This window comes from Mercenaria mercenaria, chromosome 2 (genome assembly GCF_021730395.1).
Source record: "Mercenaria mercenaria strain notata chromosome 2, MADL_Memer_1, whole genome shotgun sequence".
Taxonomy (NCBI): Eukaryota; Metazoa; Mollusca; class Bivalvia; order Venerida; family Veneridae; genus Mercenaria; species Mercenaria mercenaria.
The window spans coordinates 49884989-49893728 of record NC_069362.1 but is presented as its reverse complement, the minus strand read 5'-3'; positions in this window follow the sequence as shown (position 1 = coordinate 49893728).

The following is an 8740-nucleotide window of genomic DNA, read 5'->3' as shown; positions in this document are numbered from 1 at the left end:
TTATGTTATGGTCATATGTTCAAACATCATCAATTGTTCGATAATGTATATAAATATTTTCATCATTATTTATATCATTATTTATAAAAGATGTATGTCTTAAAATACTGCTTAATACTGAATTGATTTAATGAAGTACTTTAAAAGCCAACAATCAGATTTCCTCTAAGAGCTATTAATTTTAGCAAAGTTTACAAAATCAAGTCTTTGACACTGTCTTTATTGTAAGATTTTACTTTTATGTCCTAACATTTTAAAAGGATGAAAGACATTTATAAATTGAACATTAATGGAAATTGCTTATTTGCCGTATACAGCTTAATATTAAATCTATAAATCGAACTTTTCACAATTGAATTTCGTGAATATATTAAAAGAATTATGTACTTTACAAAGTATTGAGTTGACATTATAAAGACAGGACATTATCACTAAATTTATAGTCGTGTGCATTGCATTTTCCCATATAATCTCCATTTTTTTTTGAAAATCCAAATTACATCATGCTCGCTACAATATTTGAAGCTTTTATGCATTTCATGTTGATGCATTTGTTTCAGCGTTTATGTAATAAACTTTGCTGCCCAAAGAATACAGTTTTCGAAATTAAAAAGTTGCAAATGAATAGTTACTTTTAGTCAGTACAGGAATTGATCTTTTTCAAAAGATTGTTGGTTTGCCATCAGTAACATTCGAACTCACCTTTTACGTTGATTAATGCAACGACACGTCGGCAAGTACGTACCTTTCTAGAATACAAACTTTTACTGATTAAGTAGTTAATTTCAGGTTCATACACCAAACTTTTATTTTCATGTGATATTTCGTTGAGTTGGTATCTCTCATCAGATATGTATTGCAAGTTGAGTGTTGTCAACTTTCACGTAAGATAATTCCAGCAATACTTTTCAAAGGAAAAAGTATTGCAGGTGTGTTTTAGTCTTGTAAAAACAATGACATACTAGTCTCATACACTACAATAACATTATGAAATAAGTTTTTTTTTGTACAGCACGCGTGCCCTCAATAGTAGCCTGCCCTATATTCAGTCCAGAAGTCACTATGACCTGGCCTACTGGCAGGAAATCATCTTATGTTGTTTGTTTGAGGACTTTATGCCAAACGGTTCTTTGATTACTGAGCGGAACAAGGACACAGTGACCTTGACCTACATTCCCCCAAAACAATAGACACAGGCAACCATCCTATGAAGTATGAAGGCAGCAAGCCGGCAGGCTTTCAAGTTATTAAGCGAAAACAATTTTCAGTACTGGAGTCAGTGACATTGACCCACTGACCCCGAAAACAATACGAGTCACTTACTGAGCGCAGGCAATCACCCTATGAAGCTTGACCACTGCAGAAACCATTCTATATGGTAGGGTGACAATCTGGGGATATCAAAAGGTGAGGTGGGACCCATTTGTTAACAAGGCATGTTATATACCAAATTGTTTGGTAATGTCTGAATGATCTGGAACTGCCGGCATAAATTGGCAAATATGGTGGCGTTCCGAGGAATCCAAGATGGCGTCCAAGATGGCCGCCATAAATTGCCAGTTCCGTGAAAATTTTATGTAACTGTGTGGGTGTTTTATTTATAAAGGCAATGCTAGATAATTGCATGGATATTATTCATATTATAATGTACCTCAATTTGAAATATAGCAGGGACCACTTTAAGGTCAAGGTCATTTCAAGGTCAAAGTACAAAACGCACCCAAAAAATGATATTTCCTCCTTATTTTTTCTAATTCTAAGTGATTTGTACATTAACTTTGGTTACAAATGTAATATCGAAATTGGTAATTGCATGTTTTTCATTTAAAAGTTTTATTTTTAATACAAAGTATTCATATGTTGTGGAAACAAATACTTTTCATACCAGTACATGGTGTCTAAAATTGATCAAAAATGTCGCTGTTTCCGTAATAATTTAATGTTCAAATGTTACAGATTAATTTTTACGGTAAGCTAAATGTTTGCATGGATATTATCTATTTTTATGATACATATCAAATTGTCATACAATGCTGACTACTTCAAGGTCAATGTCAAGGTCGTTTCAAGGTCAAAATACAGAAATGCCCCACACAATTTGATAATTCCACTCTATTTAAGGATTTTACATTAAATCTGGTCAAAATTGTTCTGAACAAGGCATGTTATTGGAAATATGAAGTACTGAATATACATCATGGACCATTTCTCCCTTTTTTCAAAATATTGTATCAGACGAAGGAAGGAAAATACAAATATGTACATATTTCAACTACGTCCAAATAGAAACAGCGTTTTTTGTTCGTTTTGACCATTATTAGCGAGGAGGGAAAAATGAAAAGATATACTAGTAGTAATTTGCGTTTTGACCTAGATTACTGTTCTTTGTTTCTGTTTTTTGGGGGCATTTTTCGGGGGAGGGGGTGTAGGGTGGGGTTGGGGAGTCTTAAGTCTGATCCTTTATATGAGTTTATATGTGAATTTATCTACTATTTATTTTGAAGGGTTTAATGCCCGCCTTTTAAACACTATTTCAGTTATTTACGGACAGACAGACGGGCAGTTGATAAGCCTTGCCTTCGTTCCTGGGAAGAACTAGCTTTAGACTCGCATATTCAATAAGAAATTACCGACTTTTTCAACTTAAGAGGCATGGTCAGTTCCGGGAATCGAACTTATGACCTTCATTCATTGAAAGGTTACAGTGATTTTAAAAAAGCGACTCCAAGAACTGGAGCACGCGTCAGTCGAATTTTATATTTTAACAGCTAAACACGAGATACATTACTTAGAAGAAAAGTTTGCAGCAAAAGGGCACTGAAATTTAGGCAGGACAATGCCTATATAATAGAGATGGTACCTACCCAAAAAAATCAAAGGGGGACAACTCTGAATTGATCAATAGACTGAAGCCAACATTAAACATTGATCAAAAGTGAAAGAAAAATCAGATAGGTCCTTTTACAAACAACTTATCAGGTAGACAAAATATGACCTACATTTGTTTAAATCCCTTTGTATTCATACACAATATGCACGCTTTTCTCATGACTTACATTGACAGTTATTTTGTAAGTTGTAGTGAGGCCCTGATAGAAAGTTTAGTAATGCATGAAGATTATATAGAATAATGCATACATTCCTTTGAAGAAAATTAACGACATTAAGAAACGTTATTAAGTTTTGATCTTTTAGCCAAAGTTCTTTATTTATTGTTCTCGATGGTGATACATTGGTTTACACAACATTTATATATCAAAATGTAAAATGTATGTATCCAACAATGAGAAATAACATAAAAAGTTTAATTGGTAACACAAAAATTTGTTGTCGTCAAATATTATAATTCCAATGTTTTAAGGTAGTGGTTGTAATTACTACATGTTAAGGTAGCTGACAGGTAATTACTCTATGTAATGTATTTTAAGCAATTCTCAATTTAAACATTCTCTGGAGGGAACTAGCACGATCATTTGCTTTCCTTGAAAAATGAATAAATGCTGAAAAAGCATGTGGAGATTACTCTATTTGATGATTTTCGTTAGAAGTCGTAGTTAAACAAACTAAAAGGTGTTTTATTTACTGTTGAAAACAAAGAAATCGGATAATTTCAGATATCAACATTAAATTAAAACATATACTGTTTACACAGCTTGAAAAAAATGTTTTTGTTGGGGCCTCTAATTTACAAATATATCAACAATTATCACCTGAATTGAGTGCATTCATGAGTGGAAAATAATGATGGTAAAATGGTGTAGGGGTTTGTTTACAATATAAAATCTTTAATAATTTCTTTAAGGTACATTTTTGGTATCGGTTTGGTAAGCGTATAATAAAGAGCATGCCATTCTCTTTCACTCAGAATTTTTTCAAGCGTTTTAGACTCTTGGCTAGTCTTGGAATTTGACTTTATTAAAAGACAAAAGGAAGTTCAGTATAGGCTCTTTCAAAATGTTGAAAGTAGTGTAAACTTACCTTATACTCTATTGAATTTATTTAGCTGTGGGAGCTTTTGATATAGACTATAATTGGGGAAGTCCTAAAATCTTTGATAAACGGTCAAAACAAGAGTTGTCCATTTTGCTTCAGATATTTTGAGAAAGTCATTTTTTAGATATCAAATATTTCTATTTTTGACATAGAGAAGAGGAAAACCATAAATATATTTAGGAAATTGGTGCCTTTAGCTATCATTTCACTCTGAAAAAAACCTATAAAGATGAATTTGATTTTTTAGGTACAATCTCTATATATAATGTATTAGAGGATTCTAACCTAAATTTAGTGTGTATGCATGCTTAACATAATATTTTGTGGCAAAATTCATTTAGAATTTAAATGACGATTAGTATATCTTTTACAGTTCGATTAAACACCAGTTTCAACAGTACTTAAATCAACTTTATATCTTATGAAATTCTTGGTCATAGGGCCAACGTTAACAAGTTCATTAAGTGTATTTTACCGACTTGTTGCGTAAATTAATATCTTACCTCATATCGGAAAAAAATACCGAAAGGGCGAAGTTACCTGTATAGACGAGGCCCAAAAATGCTTTCAGCATCGCCTCTTTTGTGACGTAAATGGTAAAATTCTATCGATTAAAAAAAGGAGATGGGCCAAGTTGATCTGCAAATGGTTACAGTAATAACCTACAATGCCGGTTACTTCATCCAATCCAACCATCTTTTTAAAGTGAAGGAAAGAAAAATATATTTCACAGATGGCATAAATTATATCATTTTTCTCAATAAGTGTTACTTAGATACACTTCTTCGCGTATAAAACTCTTTTTAATTAGACATGTGAATATCATATTGTAATCACCTATAGTTTCAAATGAAATATGTTACTTTACATAAACACAATTGAAGTTTTTATGGAGGCAAAATTCAAATGTCAGGATGCAAACTATAAAAATCCATCATGATAACATGCATTTCATGAAGAAGTATAGATTGATATCAAGGTAGGTGGTAATAGGGTTTAGGCGCATTTTTGCCTGTAGGAACACCATCGAAGCAGCGGCGGTTGGATTTCATTTCTGTTGGATGTTGTTTCTGTTCTAAACAAGAAAATAAAACAGAAATAGATCCCAGAAACCTTGAGTCTTTGTTAGCTGTTTGCAAAACTCTTAATGACAAGATAGCTTGTAAATGAAAAGCAATTCATTCCGGGCAGGTAAAGCTATGCTACCTTAAGTTATGCTTAGGCCGGTGCTAGTGGGGAGGAGTTGGGGGCATGAGGGGTATTGCACTTTACACTTCCTCTCATAAATAGACTCAGTCTAACCGAGTCTGCTATCATTTTGCCTAGTTGCATTTTATGCTCCTAAAGGATCTTCTTACAGATTTTATCAACTATATCAACAGAAATTTTATGTGCCGTGTGGCAGCCGTAAAAATCTCCACATACTTGGATTCAGTGTTATTATTTTTTCTGGTCCTTTGGGATTAAGGAGACCACTCAATGTTCATGGGTAGTAAAGTTCTGCATAAGCTGGTGCTAGAGGGCATGGGGTGTCCATTTTACAATTACCTCTCAATCAAACAGAGTCTGCTATTGTTTTGCTTGGTTGCATTCTGTGCTTCCAAAGGAATTTCATCTTTTGATGAAAGTTCAAAACTTTATTTACAGCTTCTAGAAACATCAAAATAAAAGAATGACGCTGAACTGTATAATAGATTACATAGTTCAAAAGGTAATTTAGTGGCTGCTGAGTCGAGATATCACAGGAAGGTGGATTGTTTGGCCAAATAAGAAGTGTTTGCCGAAAGATGCACAAATACTGATAGTAGTTCAAAAATGCTGTCGGAAAACAAAATGTTGTTATACCAATAGAAGTTGACATGCTTTACATGATGGCTTTGTTAAATGAGACTGGGCATATTTATGGTGATGCTGGTCTGAAGGACCTAATGGTTGACTCTGATGTAATTGCCAATCTTACAGCAGGGCATTTTTTGTCTGGAAAAGATTTTGACATAGCGCTGAAAGCAATCATAATGGTTGAAAAGCACTTTTTATCTTTGGTTTGGAAACAAGAGCTGCTGGTGGACAGCAACGTTAAACAATTTAACAGTTGTCAGTTCAATTAATACAAAAGTTGAAAACGGGGAACATTTTTGTAAAAAAGCAATGCAAAGTTATGGAACGTGTAGCATGCACGTCAGCTCATCACAGTGGACAGGTGTGTGAAGTTTCCATCCATTCTCATTAGTGGGTGCTGAGCTACCAGCTTTCATACAAAATTAAACCAAAAAGGGGCATATTGTGTAACAGTGTAAAGTAGAGTTATGAACCCTTTGCAATGAATGAAAGATCATCAAAATCAAAAATGTGTGGAGTTTCAGTCCATTCCTATATGAGAACTCACCCTTGCTATTAAGTTTGTTCACAGATGGTGGCATTTTGATTGCAACAAAGAATTTTCTGAAAATTAGTGATAGAGTTAATGGTCTTTTGCATTGATTACCTGTCTATGCTCAAAACAGACAAGCAAATTGTTGCATTTTTCAGTACCCCTGTTATAACGGGATGTTCTATTATCTGTTTTTAACACCTCTTCATAAATAATTCAGTAAAGTATTTATCTTTTATTTTGTTTATTATAAAAGATGGATTTGAATTCACTGAAATCATTATCTATTTATAGTAGGCTTAAATATTTTTGTATGATATCAGATGGTGTACTACTTGACCAAAGCTCTTTGCAGTATTTTACCGTTAGCAGACGACCATTCTAAATACTCTTTCCTAAATGTTTGTTGATATTAAAAAAAAAGATGTTCAAAGTATTCACAAAACATGAATATTCTTTATCAAAAGTAAACTTATAAAAGAAAGAGTATACAAATATTAAAGACATCTTCCGTGCACAAATGTAGCTATACCTTTAAAATTAATCTATAACATTTGAACATTAAATTATCATAAACCCAGCAGTTTTTTAGCAATTCTGGACGCCATGTACGGGTATGAAAAATATTTCTGTCCACATTATATAAATACTCTAACAAAAATACAACTTTTAATGCAATTACCAATTTCGCTTTTACATTTGTAACCAAAGCGAATGTAAAAATCATTTAAAATGAGAAAAAATAAGTAGGAAATATCAAATTTGGGGGAACTTTAAGTACTTTGCCATTGAAATGACCTTGACCTTGAAGTGGTTACTGCTATATTTCAGTTAGAGATACATTATAATATTAAACTATATCAATGCACATATTTAGCATCACCTTTATAAATTAAACCCCCATACTGTTACATACATTTCATGGAATTGGTTATTTATGGCGGCCATCTTGGACGCCATCTTGGATTTCTCGAAACACCCCCTATTTTGGCAATTTTTGCCAGCAGTTCCAGATTATACAAGCATTACCAAACAATTTGGTATATAACATGCCTTGTTAACAGAGAGGTCCCTCCTCACCTTTTGATATTACAGAAACAGTGACTTTTTTGGTGAAGTTTAGACAACATGTACTGGTATGAAAATGTATTAGTATCCACAACATATCAATACTCTTTATTGAAAATATAACTTAAATGAAAAACACCCAATTACAAGTTTTTCTATTACATTTGTGATCAAAGTGAATATGAAAATCATTTAAAATAAGAAACTATATACAGGAAATATCATTTTTATGTCATTTTTGTAATTTGACCTTGAAATGACCTTGACCTTGACCTTGAAGTGGTCCCTGCTATATTCCAATATGAAGTACATCATAATACAAATAATATCCATGCAAATACTTAGCATTACCTTTAAAAATAAAACTCCAACATTGTTACATACAATTTTCATTGAATTCGCAATTATGGCAGCCATCTTGGACGCCATCTTGGATTTTTCGGAACGCCACCATATTTGCCAATTTATGCCGGCAGTTCCAGATACTACAGACATTGCCAAACATTTTGGTATATAACACGCCTTGTTAACAGAGGGGTCCCACCTACTCCTAAAATAGGGGACTTTTCTGATCATTGTCACTCTACCAATACTTACTAAGTGGAAACCGTTTCTAGTCCTAAAGAAATTGTGACCATGACCTTTGACTTGCTGATCCCTGAAACAATAGGGACAATATACTGACCACAGGCTATTAAGTTTGACAACTGTAGAGTAAAATGTTGTTATTGGGTCAGTCTCGGGGTCACTGTGATCTTGACCTTATGATCCCTTAAAGAATATGGATAGGCAATCATCCTATAAAGTTTGATGACAGTAGGCCAAAGCAGTCTTCATTTATTAATTGGATACCAAATTCAATCTAAAGGCCAATGTGATCTTCAGCTACTGACCCCTAAAACAACTGGGATCATCTGCCGACCATAGTTAATCATCATATGAAGTCTTGACCATTGGTTCTACCCAGGAGCCCACCCGTGATAAAATGCATGAAGGGGCACCTGGAGTCTTCCTCCACCATCAAAGCTGGTCATTTGCCATATGACCTATAAATGTGTCGGTGAGACGTTAAACCCAACAAAACAGAACTGATGTGTTTGAGGAATTGTGACCTATAAACCTTATTTGGCCATATGAGTGAAAACATGTAATTCTACAACTATGAAAAGTTTAATCATTGTGAAACTTTTCTTACACTAGTATGCAAAATTGTCAGCAAAAGTGAAATTTACTCAAAGGAGCCCATTGTGAAGGTTTAATATCGTCACATCAGTCTAACAAAATCTCAAGCACATGACCTTTTTATTT